General features: G+C 40.9%; 1 protein-coding gene and 1 long non-coding RNA gene across 3 annotated transcripts in view; both read right to left on the bottom strand.

Annotated features, from left to right (window-relative positions):
* fam171a1 (family with sequence similarity 171 member A1) overlaps nt 1-25,081 on the bottom strand; it is a 167,614-nt gene that overhangs the window by 95,621 nt on the left and 46,912 nt on the right. The window lies entirely within an intron of this gene.
* Nucleotides 483-23,920, bottom strand: LOC116966506. Its single transcript, XR_004410041.1, has 3 exons — nt 23,398-23,920; nt 9,407-9,412; nt 483-515 (listed from the first exon to the last, which is right to left on the bottom strand). It is a non-coding gene; the product is annotated as an uncharacterized LOC116966506 (long non-coding RNA).

Here is a 25,081-nt window from a genome sequence, read left to right as displayed (position 1 = left end):
AGATGATATTCTAGATCAGGACCCTTCTTCAGACTCAAAACTTCATCTGTCCATCTCCCTGACGGTTCCACTAGCACCTTCTTTTTGCTCGTGTCCTGCATCTGCAGTTTTCTGCGTGTTTATACCTGCTTAGAGTTAAAGCCTGACTATTTAATGAATTGTTTAAAATTCATATAGTGTAGATCATAAAAATATATTGCCAAGGAAAAATATTCAGATGGAAATAGTAATTAACAGATAAAATTAATTGTGAGTCAGTCTATAAGAAGTAGTCAGTGGTGGCCAGTGCTCTGTTTTTTGCTGTGGCCTGTTGGGGAGATGGCGCCCGCATAGCGGACAAAAACAGACTGGACAAGCTAATCAGGAAGGCCGGCTCAGTGGTCGGGGCTGAGCAACGAACGGTCCAGCAGGTGGCAGAGGCCAGAACTCTGAACAAACTGGGTTCAATAATGACCAACCCCACTCACCCACTCCATGCCCTGAAGGTGATCAAGAGCAGCATCTTCAGTCAGAGGCTGATTGCACCAATGTGCAAAACTGAGAGACATAGGAAGTCCTGTTTACCAGCTGCTATAAGGTTATATAATGCGCATAAATAACTGCACTTTTTTTTAAATTAGTTGTATTTTAACTTGTATTTTAACTTGTATTTTAACTTGTTAAGTATGGAAGCCATTTGAGGAAATGTGTGGTGTTATGTCTGTCTTGAAGCTGTCGTGGCACTGTAATTTCCTGTAAAGGATTATTAAAGGTATAATCAATCAATAGTCAAGATGTTTTATATTGTATCAATTTTTTTGAATAACAAAAACAAAAATAAATTTATTTTGCAAATAAATGATATACCGTGAAACCAGAAACAAGAATAGTTTGAATTTATGCTTATGTCTGGATAATGAAGCAAATCACAGCTATGATTTAGGTAATTATTAGTTTGTTAAATATATAGAATTAGTTGCCAAAGGAGGCTTTGAGAACAATTGGGAAAATGGTTCATAAAATGCAAACTAACTATTCCATTCCCCATCACGGTTGTACTAAATTACCTATTCGGTAGGAAGAAACAAGAGTGGACACAAAATGACAGTTATCTTTACAGGGAAAATTCAGAATCTGAATGCTTTCAATAGAGTCTGTTCAGCCCTATTCATAAATGTAAGATGATGCATTAAACACATGCATTTGCACCAGTCCTATTTTAGCAAGATGAAATTGCCAAAACTTCAATGATAGGACGTAACATGGTTTTAGGATATACACACACTATACTTAGGAAACTGGATGTACTTGTGGTTTACCAATTCAGATGAAGATTTGTCTGACTGCTTTAACAGCTTAAACTCTCCATTGAAGTCAAAAGAAAATCATCAGTTCCATGAAACAGTGACCATTTCAATGCTAGTTTATAATTCTATTTTACAATTTCTGCCATTCACCCCTAGCCATCCTTACTCCTTGCACTTTTTCAAAAAGCAGTTCAAGTTTAATGCGGAAGCCTCTGTCTCGAACCATTCAAAGGCCAACATTTCCTTCAGCCCAACTGTTACAAACATCCAATTTCCATCAGAATAGTTATAATAATGTAGTTGTAATATACTGCATTGATGGTATACTATATACAAAATAACAATGGCGTCGTTTCTCTAAAATCCCATGTATGCATCATATTGTTTAAGAAGGAACTGCAGATGCTGGAAAATCGAAGGTACACAAAAAAGCTGGAGAAACTCAGCGGGTGCAGCAGCATCTATGGAGCGAAGGAAATAGGCAACGTTTCGGGCCGAAACCCTTCTTCATACTTTGTTAACCATGTTTTATAGCTGTTAGTTTGAAACAATTAAATTAAACTGTAACAATTTATAATCACAGCTACTTAAATACAAATGGAGCTCCAACTTATCACAGCATCTTGCAGCACTTCATGCATGGTTGCAGCTACATCTGGCAAAAATAGCATGCATTTTACTGAATATGCCATTGCCAAAAGTTTACAAAGTTCAGTAGATTCCCATGACATTAATATACATTTTCCTGGGAACTGAAAATGATGTCGTGGAAAACTGTCACTTCATGACAAGCGGACTGAAAATTTGTCTCGTCTTCAGGATATTCATTAACATCAAGACATTTCATCATCCTCCTTGTTGAAGCAAATGTACAAAACAACATGTCCAGTTGGTGCCATATGCCACAGAAGAGTTGATCATGGGATTAATGTAAGTATTATTAGAGCTCCCAAGATCCAATATTTGTTTAGAAAACCTTACCCTTTTGCTTCCTGCATTATTAACCATATAACCATATAACAATTACAGCACGGAAACAGGCCATCTCGGCCCTACAAGTCCGTGCCGAACAACTGTTTTCCCTTAGTCCCACCTGCCTGCACTCATACCATAACCCTCCATTCCCTTCTCATCCATATGCCTATCCAATTTATTTTTAAATGATACCAACGAACCTGCCTCCACCACTTCCACTGGAAGCTCATTCCACACCGCTACCACTCTCTGAGTAAAGAAGTTCCCCCTCATGTTACCCCTAAACTTCTGTCCCTTGACTCTGAAGTCATGTCCTCTTGTTTGAATCTTCCCTATTCTCAAAGGGAAAAGCTTGTCCACATCAACTCTGTCTATCCCTCTCATCATTTTAAAGACCTCTATCAAGTCCCCCCTTAACCTTCTGCGCTCCAGAGAATAAAGACCTAACTTATTCAACCTTTCTCTGTAACTTAGTTGTTGAAACCCAGGCAACATTCTAGTAAATCTCCTCTGTACTCTCTCTACTTTGTTGACATCCTTCCTATAATTGGGCGACCAAAATTGTACACCATACTCCAGATTTGGTCTCACCAATGCCTTGTACAATTTTAACATTACATCCCAGCTTCTATACTCAATGCTCTGATTTATAAAGGCTAGCATACCAAAAGCTTTCTTTACCACCCTATCTATATGAGTTCCACCTTCAAGGAACTATGCACGATTATTCCCAGATCCCTCTGTTCAACTGTATTCTTCAATTCCCTACCATTTACCATGTACGTCCTATTTTGATTTGTCCTGCCAAGGTGTAGCACCTCACATTTATCAGCATTAAACTCCATCTGCCATCTTTCAGCCCATTCTTCCAAATGGCCTAAATCACTCTGTAGACTTTGGAAATCCTCTTCATTATCCACAACACCCCCTATCTTGGTATCATCTGCATACTTACTAATCCAATTTACCACACCTTCATCCAGATCATTGATGTACATGACAAACAACAAAGGACCCAACACAGATCCCTGAGGCACCCCACTAGTCACCTGCCTCCAACCCGACAAACAGCCATCCACCATTACCCTCTGGCTTCTCCCATTCAGCCACTGTTGAATCCATCTTGCTACTCCTGCATTTATACCCAACAGTTGAACCTTCTTAACCAACCTTCCATGAGGAACCTTGTCAAAGGCCTTACTAAAGTCCATATAGACAACATCCACTGCTTTACCCTCGTCAATTTCCCTAGTAACCTCTTCAAAAAATTCAAGAAGATTAGTCAAACATGACCTTCCAGGCACAAATCCATGTTGACTGTTCCTAATCAGACCCTGTTTATCCAGATGCTTATATATATTATCTCTAAGTATCTTTTCCATTAATTTGCCCACCACTGAAGTCAAACTAACAGGTCTATAATTGCTAGGTTTACTCTTAGAACCCTTTTTAAACAATGGAACAACATGCGCAGTACGCCAATCCTCGGGGACTATTCCCGTTTCTAATGACATTTGAAATATTTCTGTCATAGCCCCGGCTATTTCTACACTAACTTCCCTCAATGTCCTAGGGAATATCCTGTCAGGACCTGGAGACTTATCCACTTTTATATTTTTCAAAAGTGTCAGTACTTCTTTTACTTTGAAACTCATAGTATCCATAGCTACTCTACTAGTTTCCCTTACCTCACATAATTCAATATCCTTCTCCTTGGTGAATACCGAAGAAAAGAAATTGTTCAATATCTCCCCCATCTCTTTTGGTTCTGCAGATATTGTTGGACATCATTTCATTATGTTAAGATCTTGTATCCAACTCATCTTCACACTCTAAAATGTTGCATTTCGAGATTGTGTGGTCAGCTGAATTGGCACTTTTTTGACAATATTGATCATGCAGTGCTTTACAGTATTTAAAATAAATTCAACATTGCTTTACAAGGGAAAAAAGGAATAGCTATAACATTGTAATAGAGGCCAAAATAAGAGGTGACTGAAAAGTTTGTGGAGAAAATGTCCGAAGGATATTTAGTACATTTTAAACAACTTAATACTATACATAAATACAATCTAATCAAACTCAAGTTCAATGGATAAAGCTAATGGAAAGATACAGAGTGCAGAATATCGTTCTCAGCATTGTAGTGCATCAGTTCCATAGACAAATGTCCAATATTCACAATGAGGTAGAGGTGAATCAGATGGCACCCTAGCTTATGTAAGGACTGTTCAGAAGTCTGATAAAGAAGCTGCTCATGAGCATGATGGTGCAGTCTGTCAATCTTCTGCCAGATGGGAGCAGGGAGAAGGAGGAATGACCAGGGTGGGACTGGTTTTTAATTATGTTGGCTGCTTTTCTGAGGCAGCATGAAGTGTAGATGGAGTCAATGGTGGGATGTTGGGTCTGCGAGCTGAATTGGGCTATATCTACAACTCTGCAATTTCTTGCAGTCTTAAGCAGAGCTGTTCCCAAACCAAGCTGTGATGCAACCTGACAATATGCATTTTATGGTGCATCTGTGAAAGTTTGTAAGAATTATTGGAGACATACCAAATTTCCTCAGTCTCCTCAGGAAGTAGAGACATTGGTGTGCCTTCTTGGCTGTCGCATCAATATGTAGCAATGTTACAAAATTTTGAGATTTTAAAAATCAAGTCTGCAATTTATCCCATCAGATAAAGCATAAAAATAAGTTTAATTTGACACCTAATTCACTTTCATATCTCAAGTATTTAAAAAGTTATGGCCATTTTCATACTGGGAAATGAGCATCTTGTTCCCTATTGATTTTCTATGGACATAACAAAAAAGCTGTGATCGTGAACAGTCAAAAGCCCATAACTTTCTTAAAAATTAAGAGAACTGAATGAAATTTTCAGTTATCATAGATTGAAGCATTCTGAAACAAATATAAAATAATCTTACTTGGATGACCTGAAATTAAAGCATATAATTAGTTAGTTACCTAATTGTAGCTAATTTCAGACTTCAATTACTAGATCTAAACATCTATCCATTTCTTAATAAATGATTAACATTTTTAAATAGCCTAAATGTCCAAATAATATTCACAAATAATTCACAATAAAACATGATTTTTAAATCTCATTTACATTAATTTATAGGCCAAATGGAAGGAATTTAATGTTTAATTGCTGTAAATAAATGCCCATTTAAATCAGCTTTCCAGTGGGATCCTGTGGAACGCGCTGGTTTAGAACGTTCACATTGCGGTAGATTTGTGCCCCAAATGCCGAGAAAAATACTGCGCGATATAATGGGCCCAAATTGAGCTACTCGCAATATTAAACTTAGTATAAAGGGATCTTTAGAAGCCCTTTTTAATGTAAAAATATACAACCTAACTTCTGCTATTTGCTTTATGAGACCCTGCGGTTGCTGGCGGTCGCGGGTTTAGAGATTGATTTTTAAACTACTATAACTATTATTCAAGGCCTTTAAACCTAATAATAGCTTTTGCGACGGGGTCTTCCAGCGATTTTTCGTTAATAATTAACTAGGCTGAACATTTTCGATTGGAACAGCTTAGAGAAAATCGCGTTTTAAACCCGCCCCCTCTAAACGGCGCCAAAATCGCGCACACCCTCAGCAGCAGATCTTCAACGACGCTTCAGGTAGGCTTTGCAACATACCTACAATATGGTTTGGACATGACTAATTGTTGGTAATATTAATGTCAAAGAACTTAAAGCTCTCAATAATTTTCTATTTGGATCCATTGATGCTGATTGGAGCATATACTCCATCATGCTTCCTTAAGTGGCTAACTAGTACCTTTGTCTTGCTGACATTGAAAAAGAGGTTATTGTCCTGACACAATGTTACTAACTTTCCCATCTCCATCCTGTACTCCATCTCATCATTGTTCATCATCCGGCTCACCACAGTCGTGTCATCTGCAAACTTGTAGATGGTGCGAGAGCCGAATTTGGCCACACAGTCACGAGTGAACATGAAGCACAGTAGGGGAATTGCGAATGCTTCCTTGCGGGGCACCAGTGTTCAGAATTATTGTGGAGGAGGTGTTGTCATCAATCCTCACTGACTCTGGTCTGTGGGTCAGAAGGTTATGGATTCAGTGGCAGAGCGGGTGCTGATTCCTTGGTCCAGGAGTGTAGAGATGAGTTTTGGATGGGATTATGATGTTGAATGCAGAGCTATAGCCCCTCAAAAAAATAGAAGTTTAATGTAGGAGTCCTTGTTGTCTAGATGTTCCAGAGATGAGTAAAGGGCCAGGGAGTTGGCATCTGCTGTGCACCTGGTGCAATGGTAAGAAAACTGCAGTATATCAAGGCTGGTTGGAAGACCGCAGTTAATATGTTCCATCACTAGACTCTCGAAGCACTTCATGATGGTGGTCAGAGCCACTGGACAGTAGTCATTATGGCATGTTACTTTACTTTCTTTGGCACTGGGATGATGATGATCCTATTGACACAGGGGCCCCAAGATGCAGACTCCCCATCAGTCTGAAGAAGGGTTTTGGCCTGAAGCGTTGCCTATTTCCTTCGCTCCATAGATGCTGCTGCACCCGCTGAGTTTCTCCAGTATTTTTTTGTGTACCCACGATTTTCCAGCATCTGCAGTTCCTTCTTAAAATCTCCGTGAATATCTCTGCCAGCTGATCTGCACAGGTCCAAAGGATGAGGCCAGGGACTCCATTCGGACCACTTGCTTTATAGGGGTTCACTCTCAGGAAGATTCTTATAAGGGTCTGTCATAGTAACCTTTGGCACAGACACACCTGGAGATTGGCCAGAGGCTTCAAAATGGTCCAATAACTTTTGTGGGTAGTATTTTTTGAAAGCCTGGAAAATCCACAAGGTAAAAAAGCTGCAACTAGTTCTGTTCGCATTGTGTAGACAGTTCCCTCATTATACTGCAGATGCTGGAGTAACAGCAGAACAGGCAGCATCTCTGGAGAGAAGGTATGGGTGATGTTTCGGGTCCAGACCCTTCTGTGGTTCCTCCCTCATTATACTGATGCATTGTAAATATGGTTTCATATTCATCAGTGGTTGCATGGTGACTGGAATCTATGAGCAAGCTTCCACTAACAGCGTTACTAAATACAGCCCCTTATAATTAAACAGCATCTTTCTCACGTAGCAAACTTCCTTGGATCACAAGGCAAGTGCTACTTCACATAGCTAAGAATAGACCGGAAAACACATTGGCCAATCCATTTCACATTTATATGGAAATCTATGAACCCACCATATCAAACTGTTTCGAAGGACATTTGCCATTAAAAAGACTGTGCCAAGTATTAATCAATCCTTATACAAATAGTACTCGCTGAGAAATGAACTTTCCTGTAATTGTGACCTTTAATGTTGCGGGATCCCTTAATTTGAAATAATTCTGAGGTATTTTATTTCCTTCCCTTGTAAATCTATTGGCCAGACCATGCTGGGAGATGCCAGCAGCTCTACAGCAAATTATTGGCATGTGGGCCCTGGTTTGATCTGACCTTCAGGCAAAAGTGGTGAGCTCTGTTGGAGATTTCTTGGCCGCATTCTTCCGATGGATTCTGCAAGAAGTCCAAGAGTGAAGCACTAAAACCATTGAATACTCCAACACCTATGCTGGAGAATTTACCCACAGATGCTGTGCCAGGATAGACTTATGATATGATAAAACTATTTATCCCAGGAGGGAAATTGATCTGCCATCAATGATAAAACACAAGATACATGAAATTAAAGTGACGAGTGGAAAGGATTGGAGATGTGCAAAGATTGGGGAGGGGGAGGAGTGTCAGTCTACCTCACGACAGAAGAGGGAGGCGTTGTACAGTTTAATAGCCACAGGGAAGAAGGTCTCCTTGGCTTTCTGTACTGCATCTTGGTGGAACCAGTCTGTTGCTGAAGGTACTCCTCAGGTTGACCAGTGTGTCATGGAGAGGGTGAATTGTATTGTCCAAGATGCTCTGCAGTTTGAGGAGCATCCTCACCTCCAAGACCACCTCTCATGAATCCAACTCCACCCCCAGGATTGAGCCAGCCTTTGTTAATCCTGTTGGCATCCACAGCCTGGCACAGGAGCCATCAGCCATGGACATTTTATGGCCAAGGAAGAAAGGTAAGAATAAGGCAAGTTATAATTTTGATTAATTAAATGCTTTAAGTGCTTTTAGCAAAATTACATTTTCTTCATGTTTTCTCACATTTGTTGCTCAGACTCATTTTTTTGTACTACTTCCAGACATTGCCTGTGCACATGTGTGCTAAGAATCAAAAATAGCATTTGATGGTCAAGTCTCCTCAAATTTCATCATGAACTTTGGTGGTAAAGTTCAGTTGGCATTTTTAATTGATGCTTTTCACGTCAATGTACAAATAAAATTTACTTTCGCACCTAACATTCTCTTTGTCATTGTGTATAGGAACTACAAATGCTGGTTTTCACCGAAGACAGACACAAAATGCTGGAGTGAAGGCCCTGTCCTACTTACGTGTCCTTGGCACGCAAATTACGCGACCTCGTCGTCGCGTTGAGGCGCACGGGCATCGTGTGGCCGCGCGGGGCCGGTTCCACTGAGAAGCGGGATCGGGATCCGCTCCCACTCCTACTCCCAGAGCGGGGCCAAGAAAATTGAAGATAGACACAAAATGCAGGAATAACTCAGCGGGACCGGCAGCATCTCTGGAGAGAAGGAATGAATGACGTTTCGGGTCAAGACCCTTCTTTCAGACTGAAGAAGGGTCTCAACCCGAAACATCACCCATTGCTTTTCTCCAGAGATGCTGCTGGTCCCGCTGAGTTACTCCTGCATTTTGCGTCCATCTTCAAATGACGTCACGCGCTCCAGACGGCTGTGCGGACGCATGAAGTCGTGAGCGACCTTCGCGGGACCGTCGCGCCTCAACGCGACCACGAGAGCGCGTAATTAGCGTGCCAAGGACACGTAAGTGGGACAGGGGCTTAACTCAGCGGGTGATGCAGCATCTCTGGAGAAAAAGTCTGAAGAAGGGCCTTGACCTTAGCAGCCTCTAACATCAATGTCAGCTTTGCTACTAAATCACTCATTGCTTCCTGATTGGATTTGATTAATTTCCTTTGGGTTTGGAAGCCTGGCCATTTATGATCAGGGGTCTCAGAATCAATCTCCCAGACACGTTGTTCTGTACATCTTCATATTCTGACTTCTTCTCCTACCCAGCACCAGCTGCTTCTTTTTCAACCAATTCATTGCTTATAGCCAACATTTGTTGAGGACACAGTATCAAAACGTCACCTGCATATTTGAAATAATTCAAAATTTTCACACCATATTCAAGAGATGTAACTACTCCTGTAAAGTGAAGGTGATCAGACTAATAAAATACATCTTCCTAAAGTTGTGCATTTTCAGTTTGTTTATAATCAAAAATAAATATTGGATGTTGATGTTGGACTAAAAGCATAGCAATTACTTTAGTTTGCTAAATCAACAGTTGCCGATAGCTTTTAACCAGATTTATTAGGACATAATTATACTTGTAAATTCTAGTCTTGAGTCACTTTGTCCCCTGGAGTATTATTATATGCACGGTGGTTAATTGGTTGTGCTCCTTTGTATTCAAAATCCCACCTACTTTATTATCATCAACAAACTTGGAAATATGACATTTAGTCCCCTCAGACTAAGTATTGATGTAAATTGCAAATAGCTGGAGCCCAAGCTATTGTATATATTTTTGACACTTGTTGCATTCTAGCCCTTCTGTTGTTTGGAGGATTAAAAACCATCAAAGGCAAATTTGCTGCTTCCAAAAGGAATACAAAATTGAACTTATCTGGTTATTTGTTCACACCAACAACTATCATTTAGCTACAGTATTTAGAACACGTTTCAGAAGCACATCGACATTCATGTAGAGACACTGAATGCAGTAGATTTGTGTATAAACATGGATATAAGCCATTATCCAAGTGACAGAAACATAAACAATGTGTGATATTCACACATGATAGTTATAAAAGTTCACATACTCCGAGGCTCCCAGCATTGGTTTGTGTCATCAATGCAGTATTATGGACATAAGACTACCAATACGCATATCGATAAAACAATTAAGCTGCATAGAAAAGTACAGCACAGGAACGGGGCCATTGGCTCAATGTCTGTGTCGAGCATGATGCCAGGATAAACTAACCTCCTCCACCTGCACATGATTCTTAGCCTTCCATTCTCCGCATATGCCTAGGATGTTGCCTGGATTGGAAGATTTCAGTTGTGAGGAGTAATTGATTAGGCTGTGTGAGAAAGAACTGCAGATGCTGGTTTGAATCAAAGGGAGACACAAAATGCTGGAGTAACTCGAGAATTGATTAGGCTGGGCTTGTTTAGCGTGCAGTGAAGGAGGGAGAGGGATGATGATGATGATGTACAAGGAGATGAAAGGAATAGAATGGGTATAGTCGAAATTTCCCATGATAGGGGCATCAAAAACAAGGGGGCACAAGTTTCAGGTGTGAGGAAGGAATTTTAAAGGGGATGTAATAGGAGAAGGTTTTGTACTACACAGAGAGTATGATACCTGGAACATTCTGTCAGAGGAGGTGATGAAATGTAGTAATTTGCAATTACTACATTTAAGTGGCATTTAGACATGCATTTAATTAGGCAAAGTCTGGAAGGATATGGTCTTAAAGTAGGCAAATAGGATTAATGTAGATTGGTAAAAAGGTCAGCATAGATATGGTGAGCAAATGGGTCAATTTCTGTGCTGTACAACTTTATGACTACGAAACAGGATCAAATGATGTCTCAAATGTAGACTGGATATATAGAGAGCATATTAATGCACAATCAAGCATATGTACTTCGCAGCATAAAGAATGGAATATTTTCTTTATAAATTAATATTCTCAAAGCAAAGGAACATACTGAAAATGCACGTGCTAGGTCCCAGTATAAGTGTAAAGATAATTAAATTGACTAATCTACGCTCGTACATCAACGAGCGGATTATTTCAATCAAAACCCATTTGAAATTGCAGGAATTTGCATGTTTAATACTAGGAATCAATGCCTGGGAGAAATAACCAGCATCTGCATTAGTTGCATGAAAAGATTTATTCACGTTGCAACGTTGGCGAGTTCTTATATTGTGTGCTAGAAATACAACTGCCTGTGGCTAAAAGGAGAGTGAAGTCAATCCAAATTGATAAGCACACAGCATCTTACATTTGACAAAATTTGCAAAACTGCTACCTTGACAGAAATGGGAGTAAATAAGATGGTATGGAATTTTGTCACATCAGCAGGCACAAACACAACAGCAGACAGAAGACAGCATCAGAAGCTCAATTTTTGAAACAAAATTAGTTACATACGACTATGATAGTATCATATGACTACGTTGTAGGTGTCAATCTGCGAGTCTGTTTTATTATGAAGTCAAAGAAGGGTAAATAGAGGGACATAACCTCAAGTGGAGCTATGCAGCCAATGTGATTACTTAATGGTGAGAAAATGCCTCCAGTTGTAAAATTAACTATGGGAGTCTGTATAACAAGGCAGGGGCTGCCAACATTGCGTGAGAGTTGAGAGTGAGAAATTCCGCTTTAGATTTAGGCATCCATATCCAACCTCTCTGTCCTGGGTCTCCTCCATGGCCAGAGTGAGCAACACCGGAAATTGGAGGAACAGCACCTCATATTCCGCTTGGGGAGTCTGCATCCTGGGGGCATGAACATTGAATTCTCCCAATTTTGTTAGCCCTTGCTGTCTCCTCCCCTTCCCATCTCACCCTCAGCCCTCGGGCTCCTCCTCCTCCTTTTTCCTTTCTTCTCCCCCCCCCACCCCCGATCAGTCTGAAGAAAGGTTTCGGCCCGAAACATTGCCTATTTCCTTCGCTCCATCGATGCTGCTGCACCCGCTGAGTTTCTCCAGCATTTTTGTGTACCTTCGATTTTCCAGCATCTGCAGTTCCTTCTTAAAAACTCAGTGGCCTGTGATACTTTAGCTGATCTCATTTGGAATTGGTGTATAGACAGGAGGATTTGGATCTCAGCTGCTTACTTGCCGGGTAGATTTAATACGGTGGCAGATATTAGATCTCGTAAATTCAATGATCACACTGAGTGAATGTTAAATCAAAAAGTATTTAACGACATTATTGCTCGTTATGGAACACCTGATATGGATTTGTTTGCCACCAGGCTTAATTACCAATTACCAAGATATGTAGCATGGGGGCCAGACCCAGGGGCGGAGGCTATAGATGCATTCTCTTTAGGCTGGGGGGGAATGTTCTTCTATGCTTTCCCTCCATTTTGCCTCGTTGGACGATGCTTGCAAAAAATCATGCAAGACTTCGCTTCGGGTATTTTAGTAGTGCCTAATGAGTTCAATTTGGGCCTTCTTAATTGTGTACACCTCATTTAAACATCCCCTTGGCATTTTCTGTTCAGATTAAAACCTTTCTAGTCTTCCAGCTAACATTTTCTGGTCCTGGCACAAATATATTTGCATCCACACAGTGAAATCAGATCTTTAGAATCATTGAGTAGGGTCCTGACGCGAAACATCACCTATTCCCTTTCTCCAGAGATGCTGCCTGACCCACCTACTTACTCCAGCTTTTCATGTCTATTTTAGAATCATTGAGTTATACAGCATGACAACAGGCCTTTCAGCCCAATTTGCCCACCTGAGCTGGTTCTATTTGGATGTGTTTGGCTTATATCCCTCCAAACCTTTTCGCTTCATGTAACCGCCCAAATGCCTTTCAAATATTGTAGTTGTACCGTCTCTACCATTTTGCCTGGCAGCTTGTCCCATATACCCATCACCCTCCATGTGAAAAAGATGCGTCTCGTGACCATTCATATCTATACCCCTCATAATTTTATACACCACTATAAAGATCAACCCTCAACCTCCTATGTTGCCCTTTAGGATTGTAAGAGCATTTGATGGATACAGACTCCAAGGTGACTGTGCTCTTCTACACTGCTCAATATTCTCCCATTTGTTCTATGCTCCCTCATCTTGTTGCTCTTCCCCACATGCATCATCTCACACTTCTCTTGGCTAAATTGAATGTCAATTTTCTGCAGGTCTCCATTTCCTGCTTTCTAAATTATTCTTCCACTATCAGCTACATACCTTAAATATAGTTGGATCTGCAATTTTTAAAATAATGCTTCCTACATTAAATTTGTCTTTATTACTAATATGTTGTTCACCAAATTGTTCCTTATTTCCAGAAACTTTATTACATTTTTGCTTTAAACCTGTAGCCATTTGGGTATTTTCCGTTGTCTCTGTACATTTCACATTAATGAGTCAATAAAGGGCCTGTCCCACTTGGGCGACCTAAGCTGCGAGTTTAGAAGCGTTTGCCCTGGACTCAAACACGCAGCATGGTCGACACGTGGTCCTAGTAGGTCGTATGAGGTGACTGGAACTCTCCTTCATGCTCGAAGGAGGTTCCTGCCTACTCGCGGCCTCAGCTATGTCGCGGAAAAACTTTCAGGAGGTTGAAAAAAGTTCCGCGATTAAAATTTATTATACTTCTTAAAGGTGTCTCCACTCCTTCTCCCCCTTCTCCCCCCTTCTCTTCTCTCCCCCTTCTGTCTCCTTCTCTCCCCCCCGCGCTCTCTAACGGACTTGCGGTATTCCGTGGCAGCCGTTTACCTTCATCTTCGTCGCGCAGACAGCGCTCCTCCGCTTTCTCTGGCCCCCACCTTCGCGATGTGTTTGTGTGTGTGTTTGTGTGTGTGTGCGGTAAGTAGATGCAGCTCGCTGTTCGGTCGATCCAGCTTGCGGTTTCAATGCAGCCGGTCGATCCAGCTCGAGGCTTTCCAGGAGAGTGCCCTCGAGCTTGAAGGTCAAAGGCATTCTTCCGGACTCGCGGATTAGGTCGCCCAAGTGGTACAGGCCCTTAACAATGCCCAATATTACGGGTCCTGGCCTCTGTATATAGTGTGTTGGGAGCGGTTGCAAAAATGAATTTGTTTTAGATAACAGATTAGATTACCTCGTTTTAATTATTGTGAATGGTTGGACAGTAGTTGGATGGTCGGTGTGAACCCGGTGGACTGAAGGGTCTGTTTCCAAGCTGTATCTATAAATTAAACTAAATACAAAGAATCAAACAAAGACGTCAAAATACATTTGTACTTTGTATTCAAAAAGGCACATGGTCTGACACCATCCCTGTATTGTACCAGGATATATTTTCCATCCTTAAACACACACGCACTTGAGCTACTCTGCCAGGGTGACATGACATATGGAGAATAAGCTTTATTATGATGCAGACAGGCATAAAATTTTACGCCAACCCTGACCTAAATAACAGAAAATTACAACCATTCACTTCTGAATGATTCTAAAACTGAACAAAGAAAGGCAGTGATGCATTTACACAATGTGATTTCTATTGCATTTTAAAATTGATAGTTTGTGCACTTCCCAGTTTATACTGAAATAAAAATATTTAAAGTACCCTAATAATAATTTTTTCACAGCATATACAATCAAGTTTGATGATTCGTGACAGCAAATGAATATAATTGATCATAATTGATATCCTCTCCCAAAACAATTATTTATGTTCCGGTTTTAGAAAGACAATATCTCATGATCAGCCATGAACTGCAACAAACTGTACAGATGAATAAGGTGACTCTTTTTTGACAACAATGCTCCATGTCATTGCCATAAAGGCAAATAAGCAATTAACGATTTTTTGATAAAAATTCAAACCAAGAATATTGTGGAGGCCACATTTTTTGGCATTTAACTTGCACCACAGATTACAACCAGGTGAAATTGAAGCAAAAGTAGGCCATTGAGCCCCTCGAGTCGTCTCTGTCATTTAATGTGACTGATTGTAATGTCAACTCAACACTTCCGTTCACCTGCGGTCATCACTCATCTGCTAACTTATCTAATTTTTCTTAAAATATTACAACACTACGCTTCCTCCCCACCTTTGAGGAAGAATCACAAAGGGTCAATGACTCTCTTGTAAGATTTATTTTCACGTCATTTGACTTAAATGGGCAGCTCCTTTATATCTGCTACAGTGACCTGTAATTTCTGAGATTCATCACCAGAGGACATATTCTCACCACATCAAACTTCCTAGAATCCTCAAGAGCTTATACGTTTCAAATAAATCTTCTCTAACTCTTCAAAATTGCAGCAGATAACAATCCTAGCTTGTTCAATATAACCATATAACCATATAACAATTACAGCACAGAAACAGGCCATCTCGACCCTTCTAGTCCGTGCCGAACACGTATTCTCCCCTAGTCCCATATACCTGCGCTCAGACCATAACCCTCCATTCCTTTCCCGTCCATATAACTATCCAATTTATTTTTAAATGATAAAAATGAACCTGCCTCCACCACCTTCACTGGAAGCTCATTCCACACAGCCACCACTCTCTGAGTAAAGAACTCAGATCTGTCCCCATTAAACATCCCACTTAATCTGGGAATATCAGTCTAGCTAAATCTTTCCTGAACTGCTTTCAATGTATTCCTTTAATAGGGAGACGAATGCTGCATATTGTACTCCAGATATTTGATTACCAATGTCCTATATAACTGAAATCATTTCTTACGATTCAATTGTATTCACATTTTCTTATAATCCCATTGCCTTTCTTAATTACTTGCTGTACCTGCATATTAGCCTCTGTGAATTATATGTTCGGACTGCCACATCTGCCCATAATCTCTTAGTATTTATGTATTGCACATTTATTTCCATTCTTTAATATTTGGCAACATAAAATATGGTCCTAATTTTACTTCATATATGGAGTATAATATTATAGTCATGTTTTATTGTTGAACTGTGGTGAATGCACAAAATTAATTGTTGTAAATTTGATCATTTGGTCTCTGCTAAGTTACAAGTAATTCTGGAAAACAATCAGATATCAATTTGGTAGATTCCATCCAATTTTAACCCAATAATCTTAGCTTTATTTACAAACAGCAAGGCTGACGTTAGCCTCTGAAATATATTGTGTTAGGTTAGTTTAAGACTCTTTCTATCATTAACATGAAGGGTTCATTTCTTTAAAGAAACCTTTTTGACCAATCTTGGATGGATAAACAGATCGATAGATTCAAAAACATTTTCAAATGTCTTCAAAATGGAAATAATAAACTGATAATTCTGACAATTTCTATTTTCATTTTCCAGGATCTGAGCAATAGTGGCATGTCCAAGGTTTAATGTCAATTCCTTATTTCTATTAAAGTGATGACAAGTTGTTCCAATCCTCCTGGTACAGTATTCCATAACATTATTGGGTGGGAACCTCCACAACTGGATGCCATCAGTGTTGAAGGATCTGCAAGATATTTCAAAGGTATGATTGTGTACACTTTTAGAAGAGGACGTAGAGCCTGTAGTGTCAGTGCACCTGATGTATTCTCCTTCCTGGTGATGGAGGATACAGATTTAGGTGGTGTTGTCACGCTAGCCTAGGAGAGTAACTGCTGGGCATTTTGTAGATGGCACACTACACAGTCACCATCTCTCAGTGCCTGAGAGAATAAATGCTTAGGATGCTGGACAGCATACCAAACAGGTAGTCTGCTACATCCTTAGTGTCATCGACATTTTTACAGAAGCTGCATTCACCAAGGCTATTGAAGTATTCCATCAAACTCCTGACGTATGCCTTGCAGATGGTGGAAAGTTTTTTGAGATGACAGTGGGTGAGTTACGCCCTGTATGATACCCAACCTCTGCTTTTGAAACTGGGATATTTAGGTGACTGGTCCAATTGAGATTCTGGTCAACATTCAGGTCACCCCGAAAATGTTGAGGATGGAAAACTCTGATGAGAGAAATGCCATTTAATGCAAAGGATGGTTGGTTAAATTCTCTCTCATTGGAGGTATTCACAGCCAAGAGCCTTAATGAAATGGAGGTTATTTTATATATGGTCATTCTGTATGCACATATGGTCTGCTTCATTTGGTGAGATGGTGAATGGAATTAAATTATTAACATTGTTTCCTCTAGACTGGAGCAATGGAGGCTGAGGGGAGACCTGACAGAAGTAGGTAAAATAGTAAGATTAAACGAGAACTTACCAGTTTGAAGTTTGATCTTTATTTTATGAGGGGTTACGATGAGGGAATACGTGAAGAAGGCCTGTTCAGCCGCACGTGCGTCATTACGTCAGACGCATTGGTGCAGAACGACCGGTTGGGGCAACAGCTCCCCAGCCCGGTAAGTTTAAACTTCAGGTAAGCTGGTTTTTCTTACCTGTTTTATTCCCTGCAGGAACCTCTTGTTCCAGAGGTTTCCCGCCGGAGGATTCGTGAGGCCCGACGAGGGAACCAGCTATGGGCTGTGGGGAAACCTCGGTTCTTGCCGCCAAGCGCGGGTAGTTTGGTTTGTCGGGTTTCACGAAGTGGGTCGCTGACGGGTGGTCAGTGGCTTACAGGCCCTCCGGGTGCCGGGAGGGGTTCCCTCCGATAGGCACAGAAACACTGGGGTTCCCAGGGAAGGGATCTCCAGTAGGCCGGGTGCGAGAGGGCATTTTCCCTCTGATATAATTATTTATTCTGGGACCGCCAGTAGAGCGGGAGTCGAGAGGGGGTTCCCCTCCGACAATATGAATAATTATGCTGGGGTTTCCCGTGGAGGGGACCGCCAGCAGGCCGGGTGCCGGGAGGGGGTTTCCCCTCCGACAATAACATTTATGCGGGGGTGTCCCGAGGAAGGGGATTTCCAGTAGGCCGTGAGGGCTTTCCCCCCGATATGAGTAGATCTGAAGTCGGGAAGGGGTTTCCCCTCCGACAATATAGAGGGCTTTTCCCTCCGATATGAAAATTAATCCTGGGGTTCCCGTTGAGGGGACCTCCAGTAGGACGGGATATAAATATATATGCCGGGTGTCGGGAGGTTTTTTCCCCCGATATACATATAGAGGCTGAGGTTCCCTGGTAGGGGAATCCAGTAATTATGCGGGTTTCAGACCGCAGGGGTCCCCAGGAAAGGGGTTAAATGGACCGGAACGGTCAGCCCTGGGGCCGGTAGGGGTTTTCCCTCCGGTAATATACAAGGGTGCTGGGATTCCCGGGGGAGGGGAAATCCACCAGCTATGTGGTGCCCAGACTGCAGAGGTCCCCAAGATATGGGGAAAATCGACCCAAGTGGTCAGTCCTGGCGCCGGGAGGGTTCCTTTCCGGTAAAAATAAATAATGTGGATGTTGGCAAGGATGGAGCCTTATTGAGAGGAGGCTCAAGATAGATACACCCTAACATCAGGAGATATGGCAGTGTTGGGCAGATGGGGAGCCCTTGCCAGCAGCGCCTTGTAACAGGGCTGCATAATGGGGATGCCGAATATATGGCATTGCCGACCTATTGCTCTAAGCCGTGTCAGCAGCGCCTTGTATAGAGCTGTTTAAATGTATGGCAGCAGCACCTGGAGAAGGGCTGCAATGATGTCTCCCTCATGGAGGAGGTGAGCTTACCGGGGCATTTTCTGACCCTGAAGGGTGGACCTGTTGGAGAGGTTATGCCAGCAGCGCCTTGTAGTAGGGCTGCTTAATGTCTCCCTTATGGAAGAGGAGAACATGCCGGGTCAGTGTAATCTGATGCCGAGGCTGAGGGTATAGCGTGGAGCATACCTCAAGGAATGAAGGGCACATGTCAGAGGTACGATTCTGGCAGCAAGGTTGCCATTACAACAATGCAGTGAACACCGCTATCAGGGGAGTTAGAACCACCCGCCGAATATTCTATTCAGGTGAGACATATTCCACAGGCAAAACCAGAAGGGCGAAGCACATAGTTTAGGGGGAAAACGCACCCACGGCTTCATCGGCAGGAAGCGGTTCACTGAAGCTGGTAGCAGCATTAAGCTGACCAGAGTTACTCTACAACTAAGTGACCACGAACAAGTTGGTAAGATTTACAATTGGTTGGGCAACACACAAATAACTGAGACATTGTCATCTACTCAGAGGCATTTTAACCAGGTAACTGGACAATACTAGTATTCCAAGAAGGTTGGAATTTGGCCAGAAGAGTGTTGAGCCAGGTCAAGTATTTTTAGCCAGGTTGCCTTCGAGACAGGCTCGGAGATATGGTGAATTGTCTTTCAAGGCAAGGTCAGAATTATGGCAAGAGTTGTCTTGGGACATGTGAGAATTATCAGAACCGGGCCAGAGTTATTGTCAGGGCAGACTCGAAATGATGGCAGGTGTGGCCTGTTCATTAAGAAAGAAGGGTGATCAAACTGATTTCCTAGGGGGTTTTCCATGTACAATGATCATCAGAGATGTTTGAAGGCATTGTTATGATGAGGCAAGTTAAACAGTATGATAACAATAAATCATTCAAAGGACTACTAAGAGTTCAAAAACAATTGTGATGTATTGTCTGGATTATATTTTGATGCTGTATTTGATTAAAATCCACTCAGTTTCAAGCTAATTGAGGAATTGGTTTCTCCTATCCAGTAAATTAGGTTGTTATCAAATGGATAGTTGCCATGTGACTCCGCCCTGGGCAATAGATTGCAATCAATAGAAACCTGGAACAGCCTTGTGGTTATAAAGGAGTTCCTATTCATTAGACTAACTGACAATGTAATAGATGTGATGCAGCTGTGCATTTGGGAGAACTGACAGCATGCTTAATGACAAACAATAAGGGTCACAAAGATCATTGATAATACAAATTGCTATTGCCAGCTGAAGCTAAGAAAGCCACTATGATGGACAAACAGTATTCAGCATTGCTCCAGCAGTTGATCAATAAATATGTCATTATATTGCAAAAAAAGATGCTATGGCTTAAGGTGGGAACATGCGAATGTCATCTCTAGTTGAGGTGCAGGAGATTTGCAATGAGTTATTAACTCTTCAGTATTGGTATCAACTATCTATAGACCCTAAGTGCATTATGGGTTAAAGAGTGATTGAGTGAATATGCATAAGGGCATGCTCAACTTCATGTTGATACACTAAGATGTGGCATATGATAAGCACGAGGGTGCAATCAGGGAAAAGATCCTGTAAAAGGTACATAATCTAATTTGCCACTGGAGTATCATTAAGTACAGATCAATGACAACACAGAATGGGTGTTGGACCACGCAGTATTTATGAAATTCTGATTCAATGCAACACCGAATATAGATATATGGCTTTCATGCTAATTAAAGGTTGCAAAATGTGTGGCATCACAGTGGCGAAATATACTTTCTCGCTACAAGCATGAGGAATGGTCTTTTATGTCTTCCTCCGAATTTCCTTATGAGTCGGGTCTTGGAATAGAGTCATCAAGAGTCGCTTTAGGTTCCAGCTGTGGAATTGGCCAATGCAGTTTGATTCCTGATTTGTTGGGAATAATAATAATGCAACATTATATGGTTATTTAAACGTAATTTGCTGGTCCAGCCTGCGGCTTGAAAGATCAGCCGTTGCATGATAAAATCAATATATGTTCTACAGATTCTCAATAGACTGCCTATGGCTTGGGTTTGTCATGCCTATATTTATATGTATTGACAGTGCTGGAATGGTAACAAAAAGCGGTATTTTGCTGCTTCAGGAGATTGGAAGCGTTTGTTTAATGCTCATGTTAGATTTTAAAATGGTACAGATTCTGAGTTATTGCAGTTCATTTAAATGGTCTTTGACAATATTGAATTATAGGATCATTAACTGTGCCAAGGGGCTTTCCATCAGACTAACTGCAGCTAACGAGGTCTAAGTTGTTGGGTTCACCTCGGATATCGAGTTAGTGAAGGATATCTGTTACACAGGTTTCCCAGGACAAGTACAATGCAGTATGGGAGGTTGACATTGTGTAACACTATTTGAACTAGGGGGTTCTTAGCTACATTCTTAGCTTTGATCGGACCTCATTAGGTAGTTATCCTCCTGGCGCTGGTTAGCGCAACAGGTCACTCGTTGCATTATTGTGACAGGAGAGGACGATTACATCTGCAAATATATGCATAATATTTTATGCTATAATTAATTTAAGCAGAGCAGTAGGGGTGTCAGGTCTTAAAATAACTCAAGACATACCCAGGGATTTCTCGTTATGTGGGGACACACATATACAACAATACGTCAAGGTCACCAAGAGCCTTTGAGACTCTGAGCTAACTATGATTGTTAGTTACAAAAGACGTTATAAGAACCTATCTGCTCAGATCTTGTCAGGTGTTAAAACGGAGTTGAGGTATGCAGGAGTAGATACTGATCTGGATCTCGCTCCATCAGGGCTGCTATAACAGCAGCAGCAAGGGTTAATTACGTTCCGCTGGACCACATTCCACATCACCTGGCCACATTCTCAGTTCACTTCTACCATCAGAAAAAAGGTATAGGAAACTGAAAACTGTAACTACCAGATTCAATAATAGCTTCTTCCAAACAACCATCAGACTCTTGAACACTACACAACACTAACCACAACTATGAACTTCTGTGGACTGTCTTTGGTTGCACCAAGGATTATGTTTTCTTTGCTCCAATGTTGTTAACATATTCATTTTTTTTGTTTATTATATATTATTTGCGAGTTTTGTATTAACAGGCCTACTATGTTGCTGCAAGTACAAATTTGATTGTTCCATTGTCGGAACATATGAGAATTAAACACTCTTGACTTTTGCCACCAGTAAGAATGCAGTAACTTTTCCCTGGAGCAATACCATAAACCTCATCCATCGGAAATATTAACAGTACCTGTACCGTCACAGCAAAAACAAAAAAAAGAGTGCTTCAACGTGCAATAACCTGACAATGATGGATAGTTTCTGGGCAGACCTCCCCAAGCAAATCAGTTCAATAACCCTGTTGTCAGTCCCCTTTCATATGCTGATGGGCTTAACATTACTATTTCCTGCTGAGTTATTGTTCCTAATGGAATGCTTAAAACAAGGTTAAATGGCAGCTGAAAGCCTCTGTGATTCCCATGCTTTACTGCAGCGTGATATTTGATTGATCAATAATTACTCCTTTACTGCAGCAACATGCTTTTCTTCTCTAACATTATATTAATTAACAATTTGCATTTAGTGGGGCTAATAAAAAAAAGCCAGAGAATGGAGACAGTTCAAGTCTCTCTGTTGGCTGCACAATAAACTTTCCTTTTGAAAACCGATGCATTATTAGTGTTTTTGAATTAAATTAAATGCACCCTAATCAAAAGGCCGTGACTAATTAAACAGGCTTCAACCAATTAATACATTAAAATCCAGTAATATTACACGATTCAAGAGAAATTTTGAAGCGCTGTGACTAAAGTCTGAAGTAAATTATAATTATAATTGCTATCACTTTTGCTCATAGAAGCTACAACACTTAATTCTACATCTTTAAAATGTTAAAATCTATCAAAGGTAAATTATTGATCAATTCCTTGAAACAAGAACTGACACAAATCAAGACACCAAATATGAGTGTAAATGCCAAATATCAATGTCTTTATCAAATACGTCTCATTTAATGGTATTAACAATGGCTATATATTACAAGATTTCAGCACAAATAAGGCAGTCAAATGATTTTTAAAACAAATAAAAAATCTCCTCAAGCAGTTTAAAACACAATCAACATTAACAGCTTGTCAAGGGTACAGGTATCAGGGGTTGTGGGGAGCAGGCAGGAGATTGTGGTTGAGAGGGAAAGATAGGTCAGCCATGATTGTATGTCGGAGTAGACTTGATGGGCTGAATGGTCTAATTTGGCTCCTACAACTTATGAACATTGACAGCTTTGATTATTTAACTTCCCCATTCTGATTCCAGGCACAAAAAGAAATGCTGTAAACCGAGGAGGGAGTTTATATTAATTTCTTGAGCAATAATCCAGTTTAACATCTTGACTTATTTATCTCCCACTGCCTTCCCTAGACACCATATGCAAGAGTTTGAAAAAAAAAATAGGGTTCTCATTGCCCAGTAAAATAATTCAAAACTATGTATCCAAGGGCGACACTACACAGCGTCTGTAACAAACGAGGTAAAAATCATAATCTTCTGATTGACATCAAAATCATGATCATTTTCAAATTTACAAGTGCAGTGGCATCTAACTGCCACATTCAGCCTTTTGATATATGTTATTTCAATGAATTTAAACCAAGGTTATCACAATCAACTATGGGCTGGGAGATTGCAACGTTCACGTGGTCCGCCCTGTTTCGACGAATGTAATCAACCTGGCGTGCACAATCAAATAAGATCAAATAGAACAAGTTGTCCTACAACTTTAGGCTGTGCGCACCAAATGCAAGAAGAAGAACAATCATCTATCCATGCATGAAACCTCAATTGTTCAAAAGTTGCGGACAGGTAACTGGCTAGGAAAGGTTTAAATCATAATTTAAAATTCCTTAATTTGATGGGGGGGCAAAAACCAACCGCCCCAAAGTTTTACCCCTAATCCCCTTGATTGAAAAGTCTCCATTATATAATCATTCTGCACAGAGGAATGTGGTTGTGATTATAAAGTAAAAATCAAGTATAGGCCCAGAGCCGAATTACTTCCACTACAGGAGATAAAAGGTTCCAAAGCCCAACCATCTTCAGTTATTTCCTCCATTCCCCTTTTCCCCCCGACGAGATATTTTCTGATAGAACATAGAACTGTACAGCACAGGAAAAGGCCTTCGACCCACAATGTCCATGCCAAGCGTAATGCCAAATTCATTTAATCTTATCTCCCAACAGATAATCTATATTCCTCCATTTCCTGCATATCCATGTACCCATCCAAAGGCCCCATGAATGCCACTATCGCATCTATCGCTACCACCACCCTTGGCAACGCATTCCAGCTACCCACCACTCTCGATGTAAAAATAAATTGCCCCACACATCTCCTTAAAATTTTACACCTCTTAACTGAAAGCTAAGCCCTCTAGTTTTTGTCATTTCCACCTTGAGGAATGTGCCTTTTGGCTAATAATGTTTGTGCTGAAAATGATGCCGTTAAACTGATCTCATCTGCCTGTACATGGTCCATATCCCTCTATTCTCTGCCTTTCCTCGTGCCCATCTAAAAGCCTCTTAAAATGTCACTATCTTATCCACCACCTCCATTAAGTTTACCAATCTCATCTTAAAGCTATGCCTAAGTAGTGATGAACAGTTCACCTTGGGAAAAAGGTTCTGATTGTCTTCCCAAACAATGCCTCACATAATTTTATATTCTTCCTTCATTTCCCCTCAACCTCCGACGTTCCAAAAAAACCAATCCAAGTCTTCTGTGGCAAAGAATTCCATAGATGCACCACCCTCGGACTAAACAAATTTCTCCTCATCTCCTTCCTAAAAGAACATCCTTTAATTCTGAGGCTATGGCCTCTAGTCCTAGACTCTTCCACTAGTGCAAACATCCTCTCCACAGCCACTCTAACCAAGCCTTTCACTATTCTGTATGTTTCAATGAGGTCCCCCTCGTTCTTCTAAATTCCAGAGAGTACAGGCCCAGTGCCGACAAATGCTCATCATAGGTAAACCTACTCATTCCTGGTTCATTCCTAATTCATTGGATATCCTGTTGGGTTGTAGCTTACTCAAGTGGAATATAAGGTGCTGTTATTCCAGTTTGCAAGAGACCTCACTCTGACAGTGGAGAAGGCCAAGGAAAGAAAGGTCTGTAAGAGAATGGAAAGTGGAGTTAAAATGGTTAGCAACCATGAGCTCCAGCTCAATTAGAGCAGCAATTGCAATAGATGAGATTTGAAAATTGCAAGTGAACTTCTGACTCGCCTGGCTGGATAGTTGGGCTCCCTGAATGGAAGTAAGAGTGGAGATGGAGGGACAGGTGTTGCATCTCCA

The sequence above is a fragment of the Amblyraja radiata genome, chromosome 2 (assembly GCF_010909765.2).
Source record: "Amblyraja radiata isolate CabotCenter1 chromosome 2, sAmbRad1.1.pri, whole genome shotgun sequence".
NCBI classification, from domain to species: Eukaryota; Metazoa; Chordata; class Chondrichthyes; order Rajiformes; family Rajidae; genus Amblyraja; species Amblyraja radiata.
The sequence above is the reverse complement of the archived record's forward strand: the minus strand, read 5'-3'. Positions and strand labels throughout refer to the sequence as shown.